The 13,595-nt window shown below is 45.6% G+C and overlaps 1 long non-coding RNA gene across 1 annotated transcript; it reads right to left on the bottom strand.

Annotated features, from left to right (window-relative positions):
• Positions 1-2,548: 2,548 nt before the first annotated feature.
• Positions 2,549-11,198, bottom strand: LOC149449569 (uncharacterized). Its single transcript, XR_016315392.1, has 3 exons — positions 10,964-11,198; positions 5,941-6,089; positions 2,549-2,661 (listed from the first exon to the last, which is right to left on the bottom strand). It is a non-coding gene; the product is annotated as an uncharacterized LOC149449569 (long non-coding RNA).
• Between the last annotated feature and the right edge of the window lie 2,397 nt (positions 11,199-13,595).

Below are 13,595 nucleotides of genomic sequence, written 5' to 3'. Positions count from 1 at the left end.
TGATTACAGAGGAGCCAAAAAGAGCTACATTTACCTATCATCCTAGCAGGAGGGTGCTACAAACACAATGAGGACAACTTGTTGTTCCATGCCAACTGCAGATTTTATAAAACCTTTCTGGGAAAACTATCACATTGGGCTGTAAGAATCCAGCTTGTTGGTTTCCTGTACAGCCCTGACTTTTATTCTCTTTTCCCCCAATGTGACGGGATGGTCTTGTCTCTAGTAATACCGGTAGGTACATTAAAGCCTTTTTCATTGAGTTTCCCCCAGGAATAGTGATAGGATTGTAGTTGAGCATCCCAGTGGAGAAAACACACTAATGGTTGGACACAAAGTGTGCCCTGGCAACCTGTAGGCGGAGTCAACATGTGGGAGTGTTTAAGGGCCATGGCAGTACAGCAACTGATCTGTCCCCTCCACACTGTACACTCTGTATTTACTTGTGTTTATGTGTAGACCTAACCTCGATCAGACCCTGATCTAGGAGGTTGCTGGGGTGTCCTTTGCACTCCCAGATTTTATTTGTGCCCCCCCATATCTCTGAGAGTGTATACAACTGATCCATTAGAATTGAGGGGGGAATTTGATGTAAAGGGGCACTAGGATGAGGACAGTTGATGTATGGGGTCACTCTGTTGCGGCAATTCATGTAAGGGGGCACTCTCATGTGGACATTTTATATAATGGGCACTGAGATGAGGACAGTTGGTGTATGGGGGCACTCTGTTGAGGTAACTGATGTAAAGGGGCACTCTAATGTGGACATTTTATATAAGGTGCACTCTGATGAGGACAGTTGATGTATGGGGGCACTTTGTTGAGGCAATTGATGTAAGGGGGCACTCTAATGTGGACATTTATATAAGGGGCACACTGATGAGGAACCTGATGTAAGGGAGGATTCTTATAGGAACCGTGATGTAAGGGGGAACTCTGAGGACTCCTGATGTAAGAAGGGACTTTGATAGGGACACAGGTTCTGTTTAATCTTGCTAATACATACTAGTGCTCTCTCTGCACTAACAGTCAGACATTATTTCCACGTTGTGACTCCGGGAACAGAAGTGTGCCGCATGAACAGGGAATACTGGTTCCATGCATCTCTGTCACACTATTTTCATGATGCCCCCTGACTTTTTTTTACTGCACCCCCAGATCAGGAAGGCTAGATCCGGCCCTGACCTAGAACATCCTTATCTCTCAGACAATGGGAGACGCGTCATTTATATGGGATGCAGAACTGACTTTGCGTATTCTCTAGAGCCTCTTTGTTCACATTGTCCTCCATTGGGCATTGTCTCTGTTCCTCATCTATACTTGTCCATAGACCCAAACCATGAGGACACCACTAATGTAATCCAGTAAGCAGAGGCAGGGCAGGGTTTGCCTATCAAACACTTCCAGGCTCCTGAGAAGAGGGAGGAATGGAGGTGACAGAGAACTGTCAATGTGTGGAAATGCCCCCCCCCCCCGCCTCTTATTAGGCATTATACACAAAATGTAACAATGAATCCCTCATAGATGACAAACTTCAGCGCACTTTATGGCTGCCCAGGGTGGAGGTTCTTGTACTGAAGTACAGCAGCTGTATTGATGTTTCTTAGATATAAATAAGGTTGCTGCACTTTAATTGGGGGCAGGTCTTCAGTTATGCATACACCTAATAACTTTATAAATCACCATAAATATTCAACAAACAGAAAGCTCATTCATGTGACCAAAGCCAGAAAATGTAGGCCGGTAAAAGGGGACCTGCCACCAAAATGAGTTCAACAAAAAGGTTTTGGTGATGCACTTTAGGGTAGGAAGCGGGATGTCTCTTCCTCAGATAGAAATAATGGCTTTAAGAAGAAGCGTGGGGATCACCACATTTAATGGAAGTATAAATGTTACAGAAAAAACAAATTGGATATGTGGATTCCTGCTGGTACAGCAAAATCTAATGCGGGGTCATTCATCTATAACATAGAAAGCTGGACACAATGAAAGAGACAACCATCGTAGATTGTTAACAACATGGGAGTCCCGGCAGTCAAATGTGGCCACACGTTATGTACGAGGTCCCTATGTATGAGTCCAGGTGGACTCTTGGCCACGTCAGGTTCCTTCTGCCTGAGGAATGAGTGGAGCATGTTTGCTTTGAGTGGAGAAGTTTCATTTTCTGTTCTATAGTTTTCTCTCATATTCTATATCCTATATATAAAATATATATTTTATCGTGTCTTAGGTTGCTTCTGCTACATCTCTCTCGCAGATCCACCGGAGCTCTGAATAACAATTTTCCAAGTTTAGTTGTCGTCCAAGTTTGATGCAGCTCCCAACACCTTCCAGAACCTTCCTACAGGGAGAACAGACAAAACATTTCCATCAGAACCACAGAGAATCCTTAGACCACACAGTCCACATGGAAGTTGTCATAGAAACCAGATTCTGAGGGAGACTTACGAAGACAGGTACAGAGTGAATCAAGACTCCTGTGCTGTGCAAATGAGACATACAGTACAGAGCCCTTATACCAAAGTAGCATCAAGAGTCACCAACCGCTACTTACTCCATGCTGCCGTCCCACCATCTTCCCATCCAGGTTTCAGTGCTCCTATCTTCATCCATCATATCCACTCCGACCCAAAATTCCTGCCCCGTCATAGCAATTATTCTCTGAAAAATTATAATGTTACCCCATTATATTATAGAATACATGCGATGATAATGATTTACGTGAAACAATCTGTAATAGAAATGAGATTTTAAAAGTTGTCAAAGATGATTTACTAAAGGAGTTGATAATCTTCACTCAATAAATTGTGGGAATATAGACTTCAATCATCCAATCTTGTGAAAATTAAAGTATGACTAAAGAAAAAACTTTTTTTATACTGTAGTCTTATATAGAATGTAGAGGGACTAGAACACCAGTCAGTTTTTATTACTGTCTGTTCCCCCAGTATGGAGATTCGCCCTGTTTGTCATGGTTACCATTATCAGGCCAGACATCAAACATTTTGGGTCCATTTACACAGCTTTAGACCTGCCCCCCTTCCCCCCCCCCCCCCGGGCCATAGTTCTGAGGAAGGGGTCCAGGTTCCCCGAAACGTGTCAGTTGGCTGTGTCATCTCTGTGCCAGTTGGACTGGATAGTAGACGAATGCACTTCATGCTTGTGTATGTACATGCCTTTTGCCTACTGGGCTTGTCAGTATGATTCTATGATGAAATAAATTAATAATAATGAATAAATAAAACAAATAAATACAATTAATAAAGTGCCCAAAGATAATGCACTAGGCGTTTACACCCTTTCTGTTTTTATTGTTGCAGTACTGGGCCCCCCTGGGCCTGACCACCAACATTCCCTAGGGCCCACCCACTGGCCATCCCACCAAATCCGCCCACTGGCCATCCCATTGCTTTTATCTATTCATCTGGTTTTACTGCATTTAGGGCATATCAAGAGCATGATGAATGTTTCTTTCTTCAGGGTCCTGTCTCAGGTATGACCTTTGCAACCCTTACTTTTTATTATTATTTACTATTTTGTGTTTTTTTTTTTATAATTTTATTATTTTTAAAAAAAATTTAGCAACCCCGTTCCTCCCTGGAGCATGAGGTAAGGTTGCAACTGTGTCCCCTATGGCTCCTGTAGTTATGCCCCTGGATGGGATCAGTGGCAGTGGTGATGGATGGGATCAGTGAAAGTGGTGAATGTGTGGGATGGGATCAGTGGTAGCGGTGGTGGTGGTTGAAGGGAATGTAATCAGTGACCTGACCCTGATGAAGTCATGTGTTGAGCGTGACGCAACGCAACGCGTCGGTACGTGGGGAGGAGCTTCCGTTAACGCGGTGATGTCATTTCCGGTGTGGGGGCCATATTGGATCACCCTGTTGTAATACCTATGCAGTACACCCATAGCATGTGGTAGGAAGCTGGAATAAGTCGTGGTTAATGTGAGTGGAACTCTATTTTCTATTTTATTCGCTCAATAAAACTGGTTGCACTATGGAGGGTCTCTGTTTGTGTTTCACTATGACCCTGGGAGGAGCTGGCTGCTAGTCTGGTGGATGCTGGAGGTGAAAGGCGAAATCCAGAGAGGAAGCCATTCTGATAGGATCGTTTGATCCTTAAAGCGTGCTGGCCCTGTGGGGTCTAAGTAAGGAGGTGAGGGGGCATTTTGGCCGTTAAAGGATTGGCACGTGTGAATCACGCACACTGCACATTACTTTTGCATGAAGAGTGGAGTGTGAAGACCACCACAAAGCATTGCATTATTATTATTGTTTGGACTTTTTTTGCAATTGAATATTGGTTCACCTGATTTTGAGCACTGTACGTTTTTTTGCCACTATATTGTTTCATGATTGTATTTGTCACTTTTTGCACTAGATATTCCCTATGAGGGAATTCACGCATGACACTATTATATATTCCTTGATTATTTTGGATATATATTCGTAGGGGGTGTATATTGAGTTTGATTATTGATATCACCTATTCACTGGATATTTATATATATATATATTATTTATTAGCGCTTCACTGTTTAATTTTAATTAATCAGCGGAAGGGGTGGTGGTGGGATCAGTGTTAGTGGTGGGGGTGATGGGATCAGTTGGTTTTAGTGGGGGGTTGAGATCAGTGGCAGTGGTGGTGGATGCGATTAGTAACAGTGGTGTTGGTGAGGGATGAGATAAGTGGCAGCAGTGGTGGTGGAGAAGGGATGGAATCAGTGGTAGTGGTGATATTGGTTTGCAATCAGTGGCAGCGGTGATGGTGGGAGGGGCAATGGGATCCGTGGCAGCAGTGGTGGGGGTTGGGATCAGTGACAGTGGTGGTGGGGGGGGGGGATCAGTGGCAGTGGTGGTTGGGAGGAAATGGGATCAATGACAGCTATGATGATAGAGCCGACATTGAACACTTACTAGGAGACACTAACTAGAACTAGAAGAACCCACCATGGTGGAACGCTAGGTAACAACTCCTTGGTTGGGGTCCGCTGCTCGGGCCCTCGGGATGCCCGGACCCCTATGGATGTATAGGCTGTCCCCTCCTGATGGTGGCCCTGGCCATCATCATCAAAAGTGAAAGTTAATGAAAATCTCAAATTTTGGGTTGTCCTCAGAAGAACAGTACTAGAGGGGAAATCTTCCAATGAGGACACTAGTTCTAGTGACTCTGGTGACAACCAGGAATTCCTTCACTTTTGAAGAATTTCTTCTCACTTTTTGTTTTTGCTTTGAGACAGGAAGTGAAGGAAAATCTCCCCAATGGGACATAGATGGCAAAGTAAATGTTCTGGGGTTATAGCCCTCCCTTACTCTATCCAAAATGAAAAAGTTTGGCCTTTAGTTCTACTTTAAATTCCTTTTCATTGTTCAAGTAAAGATGGATTTTCTTCTCTGGTGATTGGATTATTGAAGTGAAAAGTCACGCAGTTACTAAAGATTCTCAACTCCTTTAGTACACCAGCCCAGATTTATGAGTTGTTGTGAAGGACATGATGGGGGTTAATTTACTAAAACTAGAGAGTGCAAAATCTGGTGCAGCTGGGCATGATAGCCAATCAGCTTCCAAGTTTTATTGCCAAAGCTTCATTGAACAAACTGAAGTAAGAAGCTGATTGGATGCCATGCACAGCTGCACCAGATTTTGCACTTTTTAACTTTAGCAAATCAATCCCTTTGTGCCAAGAAGAAGATATACAATGATAAGAATTCAGATCACGCTGCGTTGCAGCCATTTTCAAGCTGGTTTCATTCTTAATATATTTTTCAATGGCCAGTCCAACAGAGTCTCTTCATTTCCAAGTAGGAGACAATGGCCCCCAACAGACAGACTCACACAAAGGCCAAAAGTCTCAGCAGACTTTTAAAACCACCACACGGTCCATAGTAATGGTTCTCTGGTAATTCTGGAAGTGCAGCTAGTGATGGGGTAACTTACCCGAAGGATGATGAGGGTCTCTGGGATGGAGGCCAATCTGCAGTCAAACGTGGAAGATTTAGTTTTTTCATAGAATATCTTTGTTTCTGAGAAATAGTAACACTTCTTATACATGTAGAACCAATCTGGGGGGCACAGGTGGGAGGGGTCTGCGTGAGAGGAAAATGACATGAGGTCAGTGACTCCATCAGAAAGTCATTTCAATTCTACAGAGTCTCCTGAAGTTCTTTTTCTCAAATTATTTCTCCCTACAACGCAAATGGCTCCAAATGACAGAACTGATGCAGATTTGCCCAAGATTCACCAAATATTTGTCAGTGAATCCATCGCCTGATTTTTACAATGATACAGATTCAGTATTTAAAAATATTTTTCTGTTCTAAAAAAGATGCGTCAAAACAAATTCTACTCTGTGAAATGTTGTCATAAGTAAAATGTACCATGCTGGTAAAGATTTGAAGGTTTGTCACTCTGAACAAGGCCGGCGGTGACCGCCCTATGGGGCCAGAAGTGATGGTCTTTGCTTGACTTTTTTTTTGCTATAAGTGTAACGAACTAGGAGCGCAGAGAGAGAGCAGACAGAGACAGATTGCCCGGAACCCGACGTGCGGGCATTTATTGGGGGGTTTCGTGGGGTTACAGACGATCAGGCAGCTAGTCCACAGAACAACACAAGACACAGCGATACAGTAAAGTTCTCAGGGTGACAATATGGGACAACAGGGGGCCGATCATCTACCGGGTTCAATAGGCCAGAGCGGCAGGGTTACTGCAGGGGTTGGAGTCCATGGGCAAGGCTTTCGGGCAGAATTGGGGCTAAGTCTTTCAGACGGCACGGGATTAATCCACTTACTGGATGCAGGGACCAGGACACGGAGGGTTAAAGGCCACACAGGCAGGGATTCCGGGCAGCACGGGGTTAAATCCACTTACTGGATGCAGAGACCAGGACACGGAAAGTTAAATCCACACAGGCAGAAATCTCTGGAAGGCGGAGGGGGTGGGGGGTAGTCCGGAACTGGGCCTGATATGACTCTGATGATACCGTGTAGTAGTCCAGTACAGCCCTTTTTATCTCCTCATAGTTCAGTTTCTTGAGGGGGTCCATCATTCGGTAGGCCTCAGCAGCCCCTCCATTAAGCAGCCCTACCACATAGCAAGTCTAGTCTGTGGGTGGGACCTCCAGTAGTTTGCATTGATATTCAAAGTCCTGGAAGAACCCATCCACATCTTCGGAGTGCTCTTGGTAGGGCTTAAAGTCCTTCCTGGATATTCTCTGGTTCTCCCATGCCACGGGGACCGCCACAGGAGCAGCTGCTTGGTTCTTTGCGGCTTCCCACTCTTTTTGTCTCTTTTGAGCCTTTTCAATGGCTGCCAGCTTCCTTTCTTTGGTAGCATCCTTTCCTAGAATGGCCATCTCTTCCTCATACATGCTTGTGATGTGAAGCTCTGGTCCGTCTTCAAGACTGCTTGGCCCATGTCTGTACATGTATCTTCAGCATCTGGACCAGCTAATCTTTAATAACTCCCCTGTAGTTGAGGCCCAATGTTCTGGCCTTTTCTTTTAAGTTGCTCACTATCCAGTGTTGATATTCTGGGGCCTCCATTTCCATCGTCTGCAGAGTCTCATCCACCGTCTCGAGTGGTCTCGTCCCACTGCTGCCTACTAGTTGTAATGAACTAGGAGTGCAGAGAGAGAGCAGAGACAGATTGCACGGAACCTGATGTGCGGGCATTTATTGGGGGGTTTCGTGGGGTTACAGACGATCGGGCAGCTAGTCCGCAGAACAACACAAGACACAGCGATACAGTAAAGTTCTCAGGATGGCAATATGGGACAACAGGGGGCCGATAGTCCACCGGGTTCAATAGGCCAGAGCGGTGGTTTTACCACAGGGGTTGGAGTCTATGGGCAAGGCTTTCAGGCAGAAATGGGGCTAAGTCTTTCGGGCAGCACGGCGTTAATCCACTTACTGGATGCAGGGACCAGGACACAGAGGGTTAAAGTTCACACAGGCAGGGATCCAAGCAGCATGGGGTTAATCCACTTACTGGATGCAGGGAGCAGAACACGGAGGGTTAAATCCACACAGGCAGAGATCTGGGCAGCACGGGGTTAAATCCACTTACTGGATGCAGGGACCAGGACACAAAGGATTAAGTCCATACAGGCAGAGATCCGGGCATCACGTGGTTAAATCCCACACAGGTAGAGATCCGGGCAGCACAGGATTAAATCCACATAGGCAGAGATCCATGGCAGGGTGGCAGTGGAAGAGACTAGTGAGAGGGATTGGATCAGTGAGGAAGTCACTGGCAGCAGCTCAGACCTCACTCACGCCGGCAGGGGAAACAGCCAGGAACCACACACCGAGGGCCCGCTCCGCATTATATACGAAGCCGTGCACGCTCCTGTTGTCGTGGTAACCCAAGACTTAGCGTCGGGTTACCATGGCAATGGGCTCCGCCCCCTCAACACTGGCCCCACATAGGGAGCGCTGCCTTTGTCTCTGGCGGGCATGAAGCGTGGGAGAGCAGAAGAGCACTATGCGCGTGGAGACAGAGAGGAGGGTGACAGGAGCGGAGCCTGCATGTGTGGAATCCACATGCAGGCACAGCAGGGGGCCGACTTTCTGGCACTCAGCCAGAGGAGCAGGATGCTCCCTCGGCAGGGGGCAGATGACTGGCAGCAACAGGGTGAGGGGATGCCTGGGGGGGGGGGGGCAAGCAGGAACCAGGGAATGGGGGGGACTAGATCTGTGACAATAAGAATGTCCTTGTTCACCCTCACAGTCTGGATCACAGTAAAAAAATTCACTCACAGAATGAAACCTTCGGATCTGGTGCATATTTTGATGGGGATCCCAGAGCAAAAAAATGTTGGCTCCCCCAAAATATATACAAGTCCCTTTATCTGAGTACACAGTCTGAACTAAACCATGCATAACCTCTCAACATGGGTCCCATGTTAACAACAAAGGTGTCAGGACCGGGATCTTAACCCATGACCTCTGTTGCATCCGGCAGTAACGCTCCTTGCTGAGTAACCTGTCTGAACCCTTGGATAATCTTGCCTTGTGCCTTGTGCCTTGAAACCTTTGTTCCTCCCATGAGCTTTCTATGTAGGTTATGCCTTTGCACTTCCGTTTCGCCAGATTATTGTGCTCTTCTCCAGCCAATACCTCACTCTTGTCACTCCTGCTGCCATCCGTATCTTCACTATCACTATCACTCATTACTGACCTTTGGTTTGTTCCTCAACTAAGCTTCTACTTGATCCCAACCTGCAACCACTTCTTACCAGAGTTTGACTTGTTCCTCAACTACACCTCTGCTTGTTCCCAACCTGCAACCACTTGGTACCGACCTTTGGCTTGCTTACTGACTATGCTTCTGATCCCTCCCTGCTATATCTGCTACTGGACCCCGGCTTGCACACCTCTATGTGAGGTGATACTGAGGACCACGACCTGGTACTAGAATGCAGCAAAACTCATCTCCACCATCAGGGGCTCTGGTGAATACTGGTTACTGCTCAGACCCTGCACTTCAGATGAGCCCTTGTCATCCACCGTGGTGACCTGATTGTGTATTTATTCAGCTGATTGGTTGGAGCCTCTTTACTGTTATAGCTACTGGTCTCTGAGTCCTGACGATGACAAAGGGCCTCTTCCTCGGAACCCTGGAATCTGGAAGCCCACTTTAAGATAAACCCCCAGATATCTGTTGAAATGTTGTCACATCCACTTGTCTTGTACTCCTGGCACTAATAACAGTTCTCTGGAACTGTCATTGGGTTTACATACAAGGGTAAAGGGATGTGATGACATCATTACCCAAATATAGACATGGCCATATTTGGTCAGCAATGTCACCACCATCCCATCCCTTTGCTTATGTGGCCAGGTATTCCCAGCCATGCAAGTGAATGGGGCTGGTGACATTACTGGTTGTCAAGATTCATGGATGCCTGCATCCTTAACATTGTTAACAATGTAATAATAAAAGTAGTAATACCAACAAAGAAAGCAACAGAAACTCAGGAAGGGTCTCAACTCTTCCACACTCTATAAAAGGTTTTGGATGTAGAATGTGGCCTCTCGATCTTTCCCTTTAAAGCCAACACAGCTATTTGGGTTTTCTTCCCTGCATTTTAAAGCACCTGAGATGCCACCATAGCTCAAAGGCCCGTGTTCACATTGTGAGAGAGAAGGATTGTGGGTAATAGAATGAACTTTATCATCCTGTAAAAACTATAAAACTTAAAAAAACTATTAATAGGAAAACTGCACCACATCAAAGGGACGATGGACGGGGCAATGTGCCATCAAATCTTGGGTGAGAACCTTCTTCCCTCAGCCAGGGCATTGAAAATGGGTGGTGGATGGGTGTTCCAGCATGAAAATGACCCAAAACACACGGCCAAGGCAACAAAGGAGCGGCTCAAGAAGAAGCACATTAAGGTCCTGGAGTGGCCTAGCCAGTCTCCAGACCTTCATCTGATGGAAAATCTCTGGAGGGGCTGAAAGTTCGAGCTGCCAAACGTCAGCCACCAAACCTTAATGACTTTGAGAAGATCTGCCAAAAGGAGTGGGCCAAAATCCCTCCTGAGATGTGTGCAAACCTGATGGCCAACTACAGGAAACATCTGACCTCTGTGATTGCCAACAAGGGATTGGTCACCAAGTACTAAGTCATGTTTTGTGAAGGGGATCAAATCCTTATTTCCCTCATGAACATGCAGATCAGTCATCATTTGTTAGACGCATTTCTGCTGAATTTGCTGTTGCTATTCTGTCTCTCTGTGTTACAATAAACCGAACATTCCATTATTAGACATTTCTTTGTGAGGGGCGAACATTCAACATCAGCAGATGAACAAATACCCATTTCCTTCACTGTATCCTACTATGAGCCTTTCTACTAGATCCTACTATGAGCTGACGCACCACATATGCCTTTCTTATCCCTATAATTCCTCTCCCTCCTATGTCCTCCATTCATCCTCCCCAGAGAGGAGTACCTGAGCTGGTGTTATTCATCCCACTTTCCTCTTTCATCATACTTCTCTCTCTTGGGATCTGTACAGGACATGGCTGGAATGGTGAGCCTAGGAAGGAGGACAGAGGAAACCAAGATAACTTAGTGTTCCACGTGAGGCATTTCACATGTTCCTTCCGCTGCCCAATTCTTATTAAATCTTCATCTTTTGGTTTATCTCTTAGCTCTAAAGCAATGTACGTCGCAGCAACCTATGCTTCAATCTCTATGGAGAGAACACTCCAATCTGTACCTGTGACCTGTCTCTGTATGCTTTATCCACCAAAAGATATGATGGGGGAAATAATATTTAAAATGCTGGAGGAGGCTTTTAGTATAGATATTGACAAAAAAAATGGGCAAGACTGCAGAGCAAGAGAGCAAATTGGTAGCAATGGACTGGAATAGAAGAAAATGGAGTGCCTATTTTAAAAAAGGGCCACGGGGCACAGCCTACCTGTATGGCTGCTTGAGCTTGGACCTTTGACTGGGACCCACACTAGATCACCAACCCAAAGCAACTGAAGCCCTCTACCTCATGACCAGTGGCCAGGGGTTCAACCTTCCACCACCAGAATGGCTCTGCACAGCCTAAATATTCCTGGACTCTTACAGGGCAGAAGCCCAAGATGGCGCCTCTACTCAACAACATGTCACAGTTTTGTGTAGACCCCAAGAGAGACTGCTCTGTTAGACTGCTCTCTCCAAGATGCTCAGGGGGATGAGAAGTCCTCTCATAAAGGCCCTGCTGTATCGCCCTTGGCACCTCCCTTGTGTAAAGGACCAATGATTAGAAAACAACATGTATTGTCAGTGGAAGACAGAAAACAACATGTCCAACTGGGCACCTTGCCTGCATTCCCTTTGTTTAGTCCCTCTGAATCTCCATCCACAAAGACAGAACTCATCACCAGCCCCATTAGCAATGTCACCCCTCATATTTATTAGATTACTCTTGACCATTAATGGCCTCCTTACACACCATAAGCCGTTCCTGTTCCTATAAATCCCGCCCCTCCATGTCCTCCATTCATCCTCCTCAGAGGTGTTATGTTGAATCCTATCACCTGGGTTGGTGTTATTCCTCCCAGTATCCTCTTCCATCATACTTCTCTCTCCTGGTCTCTGTACAGGACAGGGCTGGAACGGTGAACCTGGAAATGAGAACAGAAAAATGAAATCAAACTCTTTTAGTGTGGCAAGCAGGACATTTCTTCATCTTTACCCCCTTCCTGCCCAGGCCAATTTTCAGCTTTCAGCGCTCTCACACTTTAATGGAAATTGTGCGGTCATGCAATGCTCTACCCAAACTACATTTATATAATTTGGTTCACACAACTAGAGCTTTCTTTTGGTAAATTAACAAAAAAAAAAAAAATGTTGCAAAAAAAAACACATTTTTCTTTGTTTCTGTTGTAAAATTTTTCAGATATATAATTGTTCTTCATACAATTAGGCCAAGATGTATTCTACATTTATTTGGTGAAAATAACCCAAATCAGTATTTATTATTTAGTCTGTAGGAAAGTTATAGAGTTCACAAACTATGGGGTATGTCTGAAAATCGATCAAACCTGAAGTACTGACGGCCAATCTAATTTCTTGAGGTCAAAAAATGTCAGAACAGTACAGATATCCCCCAAATGTAAGGTTGGTACAGATATCCCCCAAATGTCAGGACGGTACAGATATCCCCCAAATGTCAGGACGGTACAGATATCCCCCAAATGTAAGGATGGTACAGATATCCCCCAAATGTCGGGGATGTACAGATATCCCCCAAATGTCAGGACGGTACAGATATCCCCCAAATGTCAGGACAGTACCGATATCCCCCAAATGTCAGGTCAGTACAGACATCCCCCAAATGTCAGGACAGTACAGACATCCCCCAAATGTCAGGACAGTACAGATATCCCCCAAATGTCAGGACAGTACAGACATCCCCCAAATGTCAGGACAGTACAGATATCCCCCAAATGTCAGGACAGTACAGATATCGCCCAAATGTCAGGACAGAACAGATATCCCCCAAATGTCAGAATAGTACAGACATCCCCCAAATGTCAGGACAGTACAGATATCCCCCAAATGTTAGGACAGTACAGATATCCCCCCAAATGTCAGGACAGTACAGATATCCCCAAATGTCAGGACAGGACAGATATCCCCCAAATGTCAGGACAGATATCCCCCAAACGTCAGGACGGTACAGATATCCCCCAAATGTCAGAACGGTATAGATATCCTCCAAATGTCAGGACAGAACAGATATCCCCCCAAATGTCAGGACAGTACAGATATCCTCCAAATGTCAGGGCAGAACAGATATCCCCCCAAATGTCAGGACGGTACAGATATCCCCCAAATGTCAGGACAGTACAGATATCCCCCCAATGTCAGGACAGTACAGATATCCCTTAAATGTCAGGACGGTACAGATATCCCCCAAATGTCAGGAAAGTACAGATATCCCCCAAATGTCAGGGCAGAACAGATATCCCCCCAAATGTCAGGACAGTACAGATATCCCCCCAATGTCAGGACGGTACAGATATCCCCCAAATGTCAGGACAGTACAGATATCCCCCAAATGTCAGGACAGTACAGATATC

This window comes from Staurois parvus, unplaced genomic scaffold, assembly GCF_062004578.1.
Source record: "Staurois parvus isolate SC_StPar_1 unplaced genomic scaffold, SC_StPar_1.0 ptg000612l, whole genome shotgun sequence".
Classification (NCBI taxonomy): Eukaryota; Metazoa; Chordata; class Amphibia; order Anura; family Ranidae; genus Staurois; species Staurois parvus.
The sequence above is the reverse complement of the archived record's forward strand: the minus strand, read 5'-3'. Positions and strand labels throughout refer to the sequence as shown.